This window comes from Clinocottus analis, unplaced genomic scaffold (genome assembly GCF_023055335.1).
Source record: "Clinocottus analis isolate CAN_PGR_092001 unplaced genomic scaffold, fCliAna1.0.p SCAF_3, whole genome shotgun sequence".
In the NCBI taxonomy this organism is placed as follows: domain Eukaryota; kingdom Metazoa; phylum Chordata; class Actinopteri; order Perciformes; family Cottidae; genus Clinocottus; species Clinocottus analis.
In genome coordinates, this window is record NW_027176042.1 from 2,640,352 (window position 1) to 2,656,664 (window position 16,313).

General features: G+C 46.1%; 1 protein-coding gene across 6 annotated transcripts in view; it reads right to left on the minus strand.

Moving 5' to 3' along the window:
* The window catches only part of dlgap4b (discs, large (Drosophila) homolog-associated protein 4b), an 85,925-nt gene that overhangs the window by 54,793 nt on the left and 14,819 nt on the right, over window positions 1-16,313 (minus strand). For 5 of the 6 annotated variants that reach the window (XM_068593505.1, XM_068593502.1, XM_068593503.1 and 2 more), the window contains exon 2: window positions 1,714-1,774. The gene's annotated coding sequence lies outside the window, so the exon portion shown is untranslated. Of the gene's footprint in view, window positions 1-1,713; window positions 1,775-5,086; window positions 5,172-16,313 lie in introns of those variants that run through there. The other variant, XM_068593501.1, reaches the window with a different exon arrangement.

Consider the following 16,313-nt stretch of genomic DNA (forward strand, 5'->3'; position numbering starts at 1 on the left):
GTTATTAGCGGCGTCTGGAACATCAACTAAGTGGCTGAAGTCCTGTGAGCTTTAAAGGTCCTCGAGCGTCCATGAAAGATGCTCGTTATGTAAACTACTGCAGGATGAACTCACAGAACGGACTGCAGTTAAATATGAGATGCTTTGGTTCTGATAATGCATACTGTTTATGTTCTTACATCACGATAAGACGACATGACGACGCTTTGAATGGAGCTATTAATGTGTGAATGAATGTGACCAATGAATTTACATGACTTTTCCATGACTTTAAACCACATTTCCATGACTTTAAACCATATTTCTATGATTTAAAACCATATTTCCAGGACTTTTAATCAAATGTTCATGAGCAAACATTGTGTGAAATGTGTGTGTAAACAGTAAAAAGTGCTAAAATGTAGTATTTAAACTAACAATGAGGATTCAAAGCATACAGTAAACCTTACATTTTTGATTAAAAGAATAAACATTTCTAGAGATGCCTGTATTAATGCTGCTGATGTTTTGAGACTCTTTCTTTTAAAAGCAGATTCATAATTTCAGACTCAGCGTGAATGAACCTCATGAACACATGAATATAACACATTTACACAACTTTGGGGATTTTATGTTTTTCAATGACATTTCCAGGCCTGGAAATAACCATTTTAAACTCCAGGACTGTTCCAGGTTTCCATGATGAATCATTGCATCCCAGCAGATGATTCCTGCTCTCAGACACTGATCCATGTGCAGCTCCTGCTCACGGTTTCATGTGGGGACTCTGATCGATGTCTGCAGGGTCATTGTTTGTTACTGAACATCTTAAAGCTTCTTTCTTTCATTCTGTATTCGCAGAGGAAAAAAAGTGAAGCTTTTAGACTTTTCACCTTGTGATGTTCCCCGTGTGCTCCGGTGAAAGCAGGTCTCTGTTTTGTACTCAGGAAAATCACTAATGCAGCCGCTCCAGAGAGAATATTGATCTGCTTCTTTGAGTATGAAAATCAAGGCGCTGCTATCAATGTCAGCGCTGAGTCACCAACTAGCAGCCCGGCGGCAGCTCCTCCCAGCCCTCGCTCTCCTTCTCTTCCAGCAAAATACACTAAAGTTTCATTTGACCGTCGCCGTGTACGAGCGACAACCATCACAGTCTGTCGAGCAGAACGGAGGCGTGGCGCTGCATGGTCGAGGGTTCCTCTGCTGCGTCGCATTAATTAACCCTGCGTGCAGCGACATGACCCCCGCGTGGACTCACAGGTCCAGCGTTGCGGCTCGTGTTCAATCGGCGCTCGTTGCGCTGCGTTCTCTGTGCATGCGTCTGCGTGAGGACACGTGCCCTTTCGGCCATGCGGCGACACAACGCCGGTGAACTTGCTGTCCTCGCGTTGCATTCAAACTGCTTAGCGTCAGACAAACTGAAGCCTGCAGAGTTTTGTGAGTCTGCACAAAGGCCACGCTGTCGCTCACACAGCGTGGTTTCTCTTCCCCGGTGACAGCAGTCAGACTGCCTTCAGGGTTAAACCTGGTTGCATCTCCACAAGGTCGAGGCCAAGGTCAAGGCCTGTTGTTTCTCCTGTTGTTAGTTAATTCAGCCGTTTCAACACATGCAGAACAGCATCCAGCATACCATCTGCTCCCAGTGGCTACCGGGCAGAAGAAGCTAACGTGCGCTAAAGGAAGACAGAGTGTGTGTCCTTAGGATGGAGAGGAAGAGGAGCACATGTACTGTACCTGGTGGGATGAAGAGTCTGGCGCTGAGGTCGGAGCGGAGCCGGTCACAGGAGAAGAAATCCTGCCACACAAAGAGAGTTCATCAGCTTGATAATCACACAGAAAGAATGAAACACGTTAACGTGTCTGTGATTGACTCTGCAGCATGGTTGTGATTTGTGAATATGAACATTATTATCGTGCTTAATGAGCTTCTCGCGCCCCAAACTGCTTACTATTTTGTCCTGACGGCTTTTTCATACATTTGGAAAATCAATTAGCTTCTGGAGAACGCGAACGGGCACATCTTGAGAGATAGAGCATTTCAATTAAAAAAAAAAACAGATGAGATTAGGAAAATGCCTCCGAAGGCAGTAAAACTCCAGGAAGTCATATCGTGAATCAGCAGGAACACGTTCCACTTACATAACATGGTTTTTGGGTGTTGCTCAGTAACAGCGTGAACAGTAGAAACAGGTGATGCTTTGTCTCATGAAGTGGTTCGTGCCCAGAGGGGCAGCAGGGATTACACCTTTACTCAGAGATGCTAATCCCTCCAACGAGCTCACTGTGAGGAAGAGTTTCTTTCTGTGATGAACGAGAGCAAACTCAGACAGCACGTACCCAGCCCTCCTTTCAGGATGCCGTTACATATTATATTCTACATTTATTGCAGTCCGGTGACGCAAACCAGCAGACTATTTCTAGTGATGTGTCTGAGCGACGCGAGCACAAATATCAAAGTTATTACTGCTGCTGTGTTTCACATCCATTTAGGAGCGATTTATGTTCCTATTTCTGTTCTCCTTTCTGATGCCATCTGATCCAGAGATGCTGAAAACTGAGACTTTACAAAAAGCTTTTGCAGGAGTTCGACTGTCGATCTCACGTCAGTGACAAGAAACACGAACCAACACACAGCGTTAAAAACCAGAAGAAGAGAGCAGCGGATAACAAGTGAAGCTTCATTAATAAAACTCATCACAATGTCAGAGGACTAAACGTGAATATATTAAATTCACATCTGAACATCACTCTCCACTTGAGTTCAGTTTACTTCTTTAAATATAAGTTAAACAAGTTGTCCCGTGCAGCTGGATTCATCACAGTGGTTCAAGATGAACTTTGAGGTAAAATAACTATTTTATGACTCTTTCCATGTATTATTGCATCTTATAATGAATAAAAGGTAAAGTAAGTCAGACAGTAGAAGAACAAAAATCCCCAAACTGCCAGGTACTTTTCTATATCTATGCAGGATGACTCATCAATATTTGCTAGTGTTGAAAAGTTGATTTACTAACATTAAAATACCTAGAAAACAACTTTTTCTCATCGTTGGGCTCAATACTGTCGTGTAGCTGACCAGCAGGCAACATGTTTATAAAACAACATAAACATCTACTGTGACTTCAGTATAATAATATACCTAAAAAATATATAGACTTAAAAATAATTTCTGTGATGTAAATGTCAGACAGGTTTTAGTAAGTGGGCGTGGCCCAGCGGCCTGTTCTCCCACACGGTGAGCAAGGTGCTGATATCTGGATGCTGATTGGTTGAGAGCCACAGAGCTGAGACTGACCGGCGGCCTCAGCCCGACCCCTGCTCGATGAGAGGAGCTGGGCTCCCCGGGGGGCCCTCAGGGGCCCTCAGGGGCCCTCAGGGGGCCGTGATGCTCACTGACTGTGTGATCTCATTCACTCGCAGCTTCTCTCATCAGCTGTGTGGTCCACGTGTGTGTGCTGCAGCCACGCCTCTGTGTGCAAACAGGTGAGTGGGTTCACACAGCTCATTGTGACTGCATGTCTTCCTGAGGATCTGCGTGTGTGTGTGTGTGTGTGTGTGTGTGTGTGTGTGTGTGCAATCCAGATATCAATGCTAGGACAACGCCCTCTTGTATGCGAGCAGGGCTCCTGGACAGCAGATGAAACCTCTCTGCTGGCACACAAAGTGACGCCTGAAGCGTGATTGGCAGCCTGCGGCCATAATCGAATGTGTCTGCTGTTCATGAGCTCGTAGCAGTAATGAGGCCTGTTCCCCCCGAGCGATGTTGCAAACAGCAAAAACAAGACCGAGGTGAACAACTTAAAGACTCTCAGCTGCTGCTCCAACACAAACCACAGCAACTTGACGACAACGGGTTGCTGCAACTATTCCTGAATTCATCATTGGCCTTCAGGACGTGACTGTAAACCAGACGTTGTGTTTCCTCCACACGGCTCCTGCAGCTCTGCAGCAATATGTCACAATAACTGTTTCAACACTGCATCGCTCCTTGAAAGTGCACGTAGCTTCTGTAGCTTCAGTAGCTTCTGTAGCTTCTGTAGCTTCAGTAGCTTCTGTAGCTTCTGTAGCTTCAGTAGCTTCAGTAGCTTCAGCAGTTTCTGTAGCTTCAGTAGCTTCTGTAGCTTCTGTAGCTTCAGTAGCTTCTGTAGTTTCTGTAGCTTCAGTAGCTTCTGTAGCTTCAGAAGCTTCTGTAGTTTCTGTAGCTTCTGTAGCTTCAGTGGCGTCTGTAGTTTCAGAAGCTTCTGTAGTTTCTGTAGCTTCTGTAGCTTCAGTGGCGTCTGTAGTTTCAGTAGCTTCTGTAGTTTCAGTAGTTTCAGTAGCTTCAGTAGCCTCAGTAGCTTTAGTAACTTCAGTAGCTTCTGTAGTTACAGTAGCTTCAGTAGTTTCAGTAGCTTTAGTAATTTCAGTAGCTTTAGTAGCTTCTGTAATTTTAGTAGCTTCAGTAGTTTTAGTAGCTTCAGTAGCTTCAGTACTTTCAGTAGCTTCAGTACTTTCAGTAGCTTCAGTAGTTTCTAGCAGTGCTAGCATGCAGCAGTGCTAGCATACAGCAGTGCTAGCATGCAGCAGTGCTAGCATGCAGCAGTGCTAGCATGCAGCAGTGCTAGCATGCAGCAGTGCTAGCATGCAGCAGTGCTAGCATGCAGCGCTGCTCTCTGAGGCCGCTGCATTAGCTCTCTGAGCCCGAGTCTCCTTTCTCTCTCGCGGCCTCGCTGCTCATCAGCTCATCAGTCGTCTCCCGTCCGTCTCTCCTTTCTCTTATTGTTAACCTGCCGACATCTTTGTTTTGCCACTCTGTCTAATTGCTTTCTCATCAACCCTTCACCCCGCATCTCTTTTCATCCGTCTCCCTTTCACGGTCACAGTCCATCACTCGCTGACCGGCCACGCTGCTGCTCCGTAATGAACAAAAACTCTTCGCTGCTTAATCCTCCTCTTTCTTTTTCACACTCTTATGACAAAAGGCAGAAAGCAAACTGTGACTACTCCGCTGAGAAATCAATGAGAAGAAGTCTATTTTCAGACAAACCAACATGGCTCTTCCTCTCAGGCTGCTTCTCTGCTGCAGCATCTCATGCACAAGCGTGCACGCTTCTGCATCAAATACCTGCGAGTTGCATCCTCTTCTAGTTCCCAGCAGCGCCCTTCATGAACAGACTCAGGCAGCGCATCAAGGGAGGACGGCCTCCATGATCCACGTTGGATTTGGCGAACCCCCCCGTCCCTCTCCTGTCATCGGCCCCAGCAGGGGGGCCCCGAGGTAACCAATCACAGAGGGCCAGGACGGAGGGTCACGGCGAGGTGAAGCCTACAATAAAACCACGCAGGCGTCAGGTGTGACACACGAGGACGGTCACCTTCCAAAGTGTTTCAGGAAAACAGCGCAGGTGAAGCTCTTTGTGTCAGAGTGACTGCATTACAGGACGGTCGAGAGGGGGCGGGGCCAAGGACTCACACACACACACACACATTACACACTCTATCCCACTGGAGGACGACATCATAATAACACATCAGCAAAACACATTCCCTCAAAACAGCAGTTGGCTCTGGAGGTCACACCCGTGAGGTCGGAGGTCGTCCTCGTGGTGGTCAGGTACCTCATGGTCACCGTGGAGCTGCAGCTGACTCCACAGGGAACACCAGAGACTTAAGTTTAGCCTCGCTCTGTGAGAACTACTTTCCTGCTCTACTTCATGCTCCACTTCTTGTCCCCTGTAAGTTATCTCTGGCACACTTTACTTCTTTAACTAGTCCATCACGCTGACCCGTGTTCACGGAGACGCTCAGTCATGCAAACACGGATCAAACCATGTGGACACAAAACCTGCAACAGGAAGTGTCTCCGCCATTAAGAATATATATATATATATATATATATATATATATATATATATATATATATATATATATATATATATATATATATATATAGGTTTTTTTTTCTTCTGGAAAACCTCTGAGATTAAAAATCAGCAGCAACACAAAGTGTCAGACACACAGATTCAACAGATAAAACAAATAAAACAGTGACAGGACATTATTAGATCACAGCATGAGACTCCAGTCATCACATAGTTCACACAAGTGCACACTCCTCATTTAAAAACCTCTACAACCAGATGAACCTTCCTCCAACTCTTTCAATCGGTTTTAAATCCCCTAAAGAGAGCAGCTATATACGAGCTAGCATAGCTAGCATAGCTCTCATAGCTAGCATAGCTCTCACAGCTGCAGAGCATCAAGCAGCAGGAGCTGCCAACCTAAAACCTTTTCACATCTCTACACGGACGTTGGCAAGAGACGGCCTTGTGCATTTGTCACAGAGCGAAGACGACATCTTCCTGACGGATGAGAGGGAAGAGTGTCCACCATTAAGAATAAACATGTCGGCTCATCTCGTCTCTCCACGGACCGTCTGCCTCCCTCAGACCTCTTGAGTTTTGTCCAGAAGGTTTGATGACAGCGTGGCTCCACTCTCTCTCTCTCTCTCTCTCTCTCTCTCTCTCTCTCTCTCTCTCTCTCTCTCTCTCTCTCTCTCTCGCCCGGCTTTGGTTACGACCCCGAAATGACTACCATTGTGGCAACAGCTGTAGTCGTGGCAACAGTTGGTAAGGGCAGCTCGTTCACACAGAGACAAACGGAGGTGGAGAAGAGGAAGAGAGGAAGAGAGGAAGAGAGGGCAAGAGACCCGACCTCCTCTCAGCCGTCCATCTTTCTATCCATCCGTCATGTTCTGTCCATCTGTCCCCCCCCCCCCTCCTCTCCTTACAGCTCCTTCTTTCTCTTCTGAGACTTAGCCGACGTTAACAATCCTGATAAACATCCAGACAATCTTTTGGCAAAACATACGTCATTTTTACATTTTTGAACCAAACAACACAGAATTTTAAGTCTCAGCATGCCCCATTCAGACAATCTTTTGGCATAAAATACATCATTTTTATCCATTTTTGATCTGAACAACTCAGTTTCTTGACTGAAACTCCTTCCTAACAGGACAAGACTTTGTTTTATTGTGATTTTTGTTGCAGATTCTGATTCTTTAGGTCCTAATCTTTCCATAAAGGTGTCTTATTGACGCTCCAGGAGGCTTTTTTGGGAATCTGGCTCATATCATGCTGGATGTTCATAGTTACCATCAAAATATCTTTTTTGCAGATATACATTTTTTTCATAAGACTTTGCTGAACAAATACACACAATAAACACAAGTATTGGACTTAATTTGGGGACTCAAACAGGGGAAAGGAGGTCTGGAGACAACACTGGTTCCACCGTTTAACGGGTTAAATTAAAATAATGTTCATATTTCTTTGAATGCACACCTCCATGTATTCATCCACTCTCAGTGCTCCTACATCTTCATCCCTCTCTCTCTCTCTCTCTCTCTCTCTCTCTCTCTCTCTCTCTCTCTCTCTCTCTCTCTCTCTCTGTCATATCATACCCTCACTTATCAGCCTCTATCTTTAACCTCCTCCTCTTCTGTCTCCCGTGTTTCCCCCGCGAGCGCCGACAGTAAAATATTCATGTCCGCAGGCGAAGGCCACCTCCAGCGCTCTGCAGGGGGCCGGGAGACGCAGCGCGGCTGAACTCAGGCAGGGAAGGGCTCCAGCAGATGGAGGCCAGGTGGAGAAATGATGGCCTGTGTGTGTGTGTGTGTGTGTGTGTGTGTGTGTGTGTGTGTGTGCTCTCCCAGCTGCCAGCTGGCTTCTTCACATGCGTCCAGTGATCTGCTTCCAGGTGATCCGTGTGATGGAGCTGGACTCTCACATTAAGACATGTTTCTCTAAGAAGAGCTTCAACAGGTCCGCTGTGCGCTCCTTGTTCATGCCCCTCCCCCCTCTGTCCTCCCCTCCCCCTCCCTCCTTCCTGCATCTCCTCTGTTGTTCTCCACCATCTCCGTCCACCTCTCTTCTCTCCCCTCCAGCCGACCCCGTCCCGTTCTGCTTCGTCGTCACGCTGCTTATCTTTGACTCACAATGGATCTTCTCAATTTCCCATTTCCCCTCCCTCGTTCCTCTCCGGGTGATTGTCTCTCTATCTGGTGAAGGTGACCTTGCCAAAAGGACCCATAGGAATTGCCATGGAGACGGCATCCAGCCCGGTGATGCTGATGTGGAGTGAGGGGAGGAGGGCGAGAACGAAAGGGAGAGCGATGGTGAGAAGCGGCAGCTTCACTATGAGCCCTGATTCATGATCCCATCACTCTGGTTCAGATTACTATAATACTGCCTCCCTCTGTCCTCCTCCTCACTCTATCCTCCTCCTCCTGCTCCTCCTCCTCCTCCTCCTCCTCCTCTCTCTACTGAGAGCACCCATGAATAGCCGCCCTGTTGAATAAATAATGGAATAAAATCTGATGTGGAGCGATGCCTCGCGCCTTTTCTTTTTCCAGATCCCCGTTTTCTGTTTCAGAAGATCTGAGAGTCTAATCTGCTGATCGCGCCTCTTCCTCCTCTTCTCCTACAGGAAGTGCTGACGAGGTCAAAGCAGGAATCTGATCCCTCTACAATGTACAACGAGTCTTTCTTGACCACCGGCAGCGTTTACATAAACAACTAAACACCTCAGCTGAATGTGCTGACAACACAATCACAAGGAACAATGTGTGAAGTCCACACATCTCACAGATACAACAAACATCCTCCTCCACCTCAGGAGGACACACAGTCTGACCCTTGACCTCTTTTTCCCTGTTTGAGTCGTCATAGGAACCCAGAAATACTTGTGTTTATTGTATGTATTTGTTCAGCAAAGTCGTGGGAAAAAAATGTATATCTGCAAAAATATTACTTTTAAAAAGATATTTTGATGGTAACTATGAACATCCAGCATGATATGAGCCAGATTCCCCAAAAACGCCTCCTGGAGCGTCAATAAGACACCTTTATGGAAAGATTAGGACCTAAAGAATCAGAACCTGCAACAACAATCACAATAAAACAAAGTCTTGTCCTGTTAGGAAGGAGTTTCAGTCAAGAAACTGTGTTGTTCAGTTAAAAAATGGATAAAAATTACGTATTTTATGCCAAAAGATTGTCTGAATGGGGCATGCTGGGACTTACAATGGGCGTGGGAGGATTTCCGCACACAGTTTCTCAAAGGTTGAACCTGTTTTTAGTGAAGAAAAGGTGGAGTTCATCCTCCTTCAGCCCGGGGAGACGCTGCAAAAAGCTGAACATGATGCTGCTGCAGCTCAGACACACTTTTTATTTTGAAAGATAACTTTTAGTTCTTGCACATCTGCAGTCAGTTAGTTCAATATTCTTTTGGCTCGCAATGGTTACTGGTTCCATTTCAGGAAGTTTTTGGTATCGTTTCAACTGTTAATTCCTAAAATATCCACATCTTATGAATCCAGCTGGTTGATGCACGGCTCCATTGAGGCAGACAGCGTAACGTTAGAGCGTCATGACGGTGACACTTTACCATGAAGCGCTTTACATCCATTTCTAAAATGCCCTCACTTCATCATCGGAGTGAAACGTTAAGTTAACCTTTTGGAAACTCTGTGCGGAAATCCTCCCGTGTCCATTTTAAGTCCCAGCATGCCCCATTCAGACAATCTCTTAGCATTAAATACGTCATTTTTTCTATTTTTGAACCAAACGACACAGTTTCTTGACTGAAGCTCCTTCCTAACAGGACAAGACTTTGTTTTATTGTGATGTTTGTTGCAGATTCTGATTCTTTAGGTCCTAATCTTTCCAAAAAGGTCTTATTGACGCTCCAGGAGGCTTTTTTGGGGAATCTGGCTCATATCACGCTGGATGTTCATAGTGAAAATCACAATATCTTTTAAAAGTGATTTTTTTTGCAGATATACATTTTTTCCCCAAGGCTTTGCTGAACAAATACAAACAATAAACACAAGTATTGGAGTTAATTTGGGGTTCCTACGACGACTCAAACACAGGAGTTCAGTTTTCAACGGGTTAAATGTGACCCGTGAGGTCACAGCGATCCTTCGCCGTCCTCATCAGCTCGTCCTCGTGTCCACGGAGACGTTTGGCCCAATGTGAGGAGCTTCCCTCCAGGCCGTCCTCAGACATCAGGCCGGACGCGACGGGTAAAAAAAGGCCAACGCCAGCTGCTGGTATGACACGAGCACGTCTCCTGTCGCCCAGGGAGGAAGACCAAGTCCTTCACCTCCCATGTATTGGCCTCTCTCTATTAGACCAGTTCATTTCTCCTTACGACCTGCGCTGGCACTGAATGTTGGCAGCGGATGTAAATTGTGTAATTCGCAATCATCACATCGTCATTATTGCTGCAGAACAGGCCGGTGGTTCAGTGGCTTCCTGTCTCCATCTGCACGCATCTGAAGCACAACAGGTCAAACCAAATAGATTACGCACTGGATATTATGTTATTGCAATACTGTCTGGCGTTATTAATGGGAAGTCATGAGACACACAGCAGAGATGACCGAGGAAACGTTCAGGAGCCGCAAACGTTCTGTCGCTCAGCTGCTGCGAGGATGCGATCAGGCGGCGGCGCGGCGCTCACACCGCCGCCAGCGGCCGCGTCCAGCCGCCTGTCAGCATCGGGCATCGGCTCTACGCGTGAGAGAGGAACATCTCAGCGCTGTGTGGGGTCGTCTGAGTCGAGCTCTGAGCTTGGGGAGCTTGAACAGCGTTAACTCTCTGCAGTCACACACGATGTCTAAACACACAGTGATGATGAAACATGGATCCTAAAAAATAAATACAAACTAGAACAGATGTAAAAGCATCCCACCCTCCACAAAAGATGAATAAATAAACAAAAGCCTTGTTAAAAACAATTTTTCCTACATTATTAAAGCCTCTTTCATCAGAAACACTTGTGAAGTCTGCAAACTGTTTGCCTTTGATTCAAAGCGGATCACAGACTTTCAAACACACCAAATCTCCCCGTGAACACTTTCCCCGCGTCGCCAGCTGGTTGACAGAGGTGCATATGCATGGTCATCTGTCACTGTTTGTATTATCAGAACTGTGTGTTTTGTCCAGAAGAAGATCACACAGCACTGACATCATCAGCATTGTGTTTGTGTCCACCTGGTGAATGCAACATTAAACATCCTCCTTCACTCTTAATCTGTATTTTAATCTGCACAAAGTCGTCTCTTCACGCCACACTATTTATTTTCCACTGACAGTTTTAGGAGATCAGGTCCAAAAGAGATCAGAACCAAAGACAGTTTCAATATTTGGACCTTTCTGAAAATACTTTCGACCGGCAGAGACAGAAGCCGGCAGCGAGCTAACGCTAGTGAAGCGTGCAAGATGAATCTTAATATCAGGGGGAAGAGTCGTCACTTTTTATTTGTCTCCTCATTTTTAACTTTGTCTTCCAGGGTTTTCATTGCCTCCAACACTTGTCTAGTGATCTTCTTGTGGACGTCCATGTTTGGAAGTAGCTCGCGTCTCTTCCCATCTCTCTTCTCTTGGCGGCTGAACGTGTGCAGGTGTCATGAACGCTCCACCGCGACCAGAGCCGTGTGATCAACACATCCTCTTCCCTCGACACAGGGATTTAAGTTAAAGTCTAACAAAACATGTTGGTGAGATCAGCTTTACATGATCAAACCTGTATTGAGTGTATTAATATCTGCAAAGTGGATTATTGTTCCACAATAATGAATCCACACACATCATCTTCGGCAGCTTGACGGACAGCCGGTGGCTTTGAACGCCACGGAGAACTTATTGTGTGAGTTTGAGTGCATGCTCAGAGAAAGTGCACGAGGGCTCGCTCGTCTCTGCGTGATCACATGTGCTCGTTCAGCTGAACGAGAGCTGAGCCAGAGCCTCTAACATCTAACTGTGGAGGACGAGATGGACGGAGCCGCTCTGTGTCTCCGCCCATCGGTGATGGAGAGCGTTAGAGGGCTCTCCACGCAGAGAGCAGACAGCGCTGAAGAAGAGGCGCTAAGTGGAGATAGCTCGAGAGCTAAAAGAGCCCAGACGGTGGAGCGGTCGCTCCTCTCGGCCAGAAGAAGTGTCGTCCTCACTGAATCCAAAGTGAGCTCAAATCAATCACAGTACCAGACGGGTGAGCTTTGTATGCTAACGATGTAGCTCAGGTAATCAATAAACACAGCAGCACTCACCTGAGAGCAGGACATGACATCTGCACAGTCCAGTTATTAGAGTGAAATATTTACAGCGTGCAATTCAATTTCTAATAAGACTAATTAAAACTCAGTGTAGACCCTGAACTCAGTGCACAACATGAGGCTAAAACACAAATATGCATCAGTAGATATTAGTAAGACTCATTAAAACATGTTTCATTGGAGACCTCAGGACTCGCATGCAAATGAATTCATTAATAATATAACTAAAAAACTTCTGTTTGAAAAAAACTGCTGATAGCGAGCTGCTCCTTTCTGCTGAAGCACAGCAGACTGCTGAGTGCTGTTGGACAACACACACAAAACATATACTTGTGTTGCACACCCAAATTTATGCACAGACACAGATGCCAAACCTCGCTTTGAGTTGTTGTGACTTCAGGCTCGTGGATATTTTGCCAGGTTGGTTGTGGAGGTGTTTGCTATGCAAACACACAGCAAACTAAATTAGCATGAAAAGCACAAAACTGGGCCTCGGGCGAACAGAATTATAATTACATGGACGTAGCGCCGCGGACTCTGTGAAGAAGTCTCTGTGCACCTGCAGAGCTGCAGCCTGCACAGCCTCAGCGACCGGCCTCGGCCTCCCGTCTCTCTGGAGGGTTTCTTCTCACGCCGATGATGTCGCCGCCTCGTTTCTCAGCCTTCAACGTTTATTTATGAACACAAATCACTGAAATTCATCTCCTGGTGCTATATCTAATACGTTTAAGGATGTTTAAGTACTTTCATACACATTATTTTATTCCATCCGTAAATTTTTATTTCATCTGTATATTTAATTTTCTTTTTACTGCTAATTTTTTATTTTGTTTTATTACCGTTCGACTGTTTATTTATATGACTTGATTTAAAATCTTATTTACTTGTGAGCAATGCTGCTGTAATCCTGTAATTTCCCCACTGAGGAACTAATAAAGGATTATTTGATCTCTTATCTTATCCATAAACATCAAATGTCACCAGAGTCAGAACGTATCGCCCCGTGTTAAGCTGTGCTGACGTAGCTAACGCAGCTAACGTAGCTAAAGTGGCTAACGTAGCTAACGTAGCCGCTCAGCGAGAGCGTCTGACCTCTGACCTCAGCCGGGTTGGCAGCACCGGCCTCGGCAGACGAAGGAGGCGATGAGTTGATTGGATTTTCTAAAATGTTCGGACGACGCTTAAAGCATCCAAATCAAACTACTTTGAGCGGCTTCAACATCTCCATGTGTTTGACATTTCAAATGTTCCCGACACAGAAACAGCGACACAACAGAGCGTGTTGATCCAGACGGCGACGGCGTCCCCTCAGAATACAACGACACGTCATTCAACCTGCAGCGAAGCACTTTGCACATTCATGGTCACCGCGGCCGAGAGGCTTCAGTCACTGAGACAAACACTCAGGTCTCACAGGCCTTCTGCGAACGGCCACAGGAAGGACAGACGCTGGGATCGCTGCACATGGAGGTCACCACGAGAACCAAACACCTTCTGTCTTTTAGATTGTAAAACTGGGGGAAAAAGACGCCAGCAGTCGCCATCTCTAACTAATGCAAAGATGAGGTTTGTTATTTCTTAAGAGGTGTGTGTGTAACTAATGTCGCCATCATCCCGTGACGTCGTGACACAGCTTCATTGTGGTCTGAATCGCTGCTCCTCTGCATGTCGCTGCTGCAGCTGAGGCGAGCTCTTATCTCCCGCACGGGCAACCCCTGAAGGATTAACCGCCAATCCTCCTTAAATCTGCCCTCGTGGTAAAAAACAGGGATGCTGTTGGTGCAGCGCAAACATTTATAATAATACCAAGAGGCGCTGTCGGGCCCCAGCACCACGACGAGCAGCGTCCTGTCTGCACCCGCTCGCTCCCCTCGGGTTCAAATGTCAGCCTGTCACAGCGATTTGCTAATCCCGTTGCAGATGTCACTGAGAACTTAAGTGCTTCCTCCTCTGTTGTTATGTGCAGTTTGCTTGAAGTGTGTTACTCTTCTCCTGAAGAGATGATTCTTCCTTTAATCGATATTAAATTAGAGCAAACTGATTGGCTGTAATAGATCAAGTAGACGAGGCAAAAGGGATTCAAACGTTGGTTAGCTTCAGTCCAAAATCCTGCAGCGCGCTTCCTTTTCTGTGCATATTGAGCATGAGTGTCTCGGCATGGCCGTGTATGACAGTTAAGATAAACTATAAAGAAAGTGTGAGTCATGATTCTCAGGATACCTATGTTTCCTGAAGGCAACATGGTTGAGGAAGTGTTTTTTATGCTGTCATAATACGCCGCGCTCTCATATATATGAAAGTGAAAATGCACATTTTACTCAAAACAATTCCATAACTGAATCAAAGTTATGTTTAGTCCGCAGGTCTCTCGCTGTATGCCAGTGAAGATTGTTCTGGTGCATGATTGTCCTGCAGAGGAAACACTGAGTTACATCACGGTAACAGTTTGTTTATTCTCTTAAGCGACGTCATAATCCTCCTATTGCCGTTTTCAAATGTTAGAGCAGCGGAGCTGAAATAACTCCAAGAAGAATCATTTCCAAACTCTCATTTCGGGGACAGTTTCTGTCTCTGAGTTTCTGAGGATTGACGGACGCGGAGCTCTGCTCGTGGAGCAGATCCACGCTCGGCCTCGCTGAGAGTCCACGGCCATGAAATCCAGTCGCGTTAAACAACTCGTGTTCAACGCATCGCCGAGGGCAGAGCGGAGCTACTGAGAAACCAAACGTGATGGTTCCTTGTGTTGTCAGGACATAGTCCAGGTCATTATATAGGTCAACAACAAGGACAGTGGCAGCTGCAGGAGGGGGAGGAGAGGGGGGAGGGGCAGAGAAAGAGAGGAAAACACAGAGAGAGCAATGGAGGACTGGAGCATCGGCATTAACAGAGACAGAAGCTGACCTGGGAGCACCCTGGCATTAGCTGGCTCAGAAAAGAGCATGGATTTGATCAAATCAAAGCTTTCCACTTCAAAATAATCCACATTTGATAGCTTCCTATCAGCTAAATTGGGACAGGCAGGTCAACAGCTTAACAGCCAGACACATATGCAGCGCTCCATGCATGCAGGAGAGAGGCAACGTGCACACACACACACACACACACACACACACACACACACACACACACACACACACACACGACTAGACGCTGCCTGTCCATCATCAGAAGTTCACCAACATGTTCTCACTTTTCTTCTCCACAGTTTCCTACTCAAGTTCACAGAGGTAGCATCAGAATAGCCCCGGCTATATTTGGCCACTGAGTGTGTGTGTGTGTGTGTGTGTGTGTGTGTGTGTGCACATCTGTATGTGTGAATGCAGTGGCCATGTGCGTGCCAGCAGAAGCAGCCATCATCCGCTCCTCTCGGCCAGAAGAAGTGTCGTCCTCACTGAATCCAAAGTGAGCTCAAATCAATCACAGTACCAGACGGGTGAGCTCTGTATGCTAACGATGTAGCTCAGGTAATCAATAAACACAGCAGCACTCACTTGAGAGCAGGACATGACATCTGCACAGTCCAGTTATTAAACTGTTTACATCTTGCAATTCAATTTCTAATGAGTCTAATTAAAACTCTGTGAGACCTGAACTCAGAGCACAACATGAGGCTAAAACAAATACGCATCATTAGATATTAGTAAGACTCATTCAAAGACTTGCATGCAAATGAAATAATAAATAATATAGATGAACAACTACTGTGTTGTAAGCTCCTCTTTTTCACTGTAAAACACTGCAGACGCACACCAGACTGCTGACTGTGTTGTTGGACGCATCACATACACAATAGAAACAGTGATCCGTCTCTATTCTCTTCTGGACGACTTCAGTACTCCTCTTCATCCATTAATTGTTGTCTTCCTCTTTAAGCATCATTTATATTTCCACCTCTCCTCATTGGAGCATCAGTCCTATTTCCACTGACAGCCGCACGAGCAATTAGGTCATCACTCCGTCTATTTTGAGCTGGAGGAACTCAGGCCTAGATTTACTCTGTCACTTAAAAGGAACATTTTCAGACTTACAACCTCATCTCTCCACGTATCCGAGTTCTGAACACAGTGAGAATAAACCCTGCAATGTTCGGGCGCGGCGGTAAAGTCTGTTGTCGTTTTGCATCTCGGTGACGCATCCTGGACGAGGAGGAGCTGCAGAGCTGCTCTCTGGTAACGGTGCGCCACGACGTCGCTCAACCCGTTCATGTAATCGTAGCTTGTCTTACATT